Source organism: Pteropus vampyrus, unplaced genomic scaffold (genome assembly GCF_000151845.1).
Source record: "Pteropus vampyrus isolate Shadow unplaced genomic scaffold, Pvam_2.0 Scaffold638, whole genome shotgun sequence".
Taxonomy (NCBI): domain Eukaryota; kingdom Metazoa; phylum Chordata; class Mammalia; order Chiroptera; family Pteropodidae; genus Pteropus; species Pteropus vampyrus.
The window spans coordinates 83780-84430 of NW_011889419.1; positions in this window are offsets into that span (position 1 = coordinate 83780).

Here is a 651-nt window from a genome sequence, read left to right on the forward strand (position 1 = left end):
TGACTTGATTCTCTATTTTGAAAACCCTAAAGACGCCACAAGAACACTACTAAAACAATAAGCAAATACAGTAAAGTCTCAGGATACAAAATCAACGTTCAAAAATCCATAGCGTTCCTATACTCCAATAATAAAGTCTCAGGGAAAAAAAAGTGGAAAAAATCATTCCTTTTTCAATTGCAACAAAAGGAATAAATTACCTGGTAATAAATTTAATGAAACATGTGAAGGACCTATATAATGAAAACTCCAAGATCCTATTAACAGAAATTGAAAAAGATACAAAGAAATGGAAAGATATTCTGTATTCCTGGACTGAAAGAATCAACATAGTTAAAATGACCATATTATCTAAAGCATTATACAGATTTAATGCAATCTCCATCAAAATTCCATTGGCATTTTTTAAAGAAATAGAACAAAATATCATCAAATTTGTATGGAAGCACAAAAGACCCCAAATTACCAAAGCTATTCTGAGAAAAAAAGAACAAGGCTGGAGGCATCACTCTGCTCGACTTCAAATTATACTTCAAGCAACAGTAATCAAAATGGCATCGTATTGGCAGCCAAACAGACACATGGACCAGTGGAACAGAATCGAGAGTCCAGAAGTAAACCCTTGTTTATACGGGCAAATAAAGAGTGGAA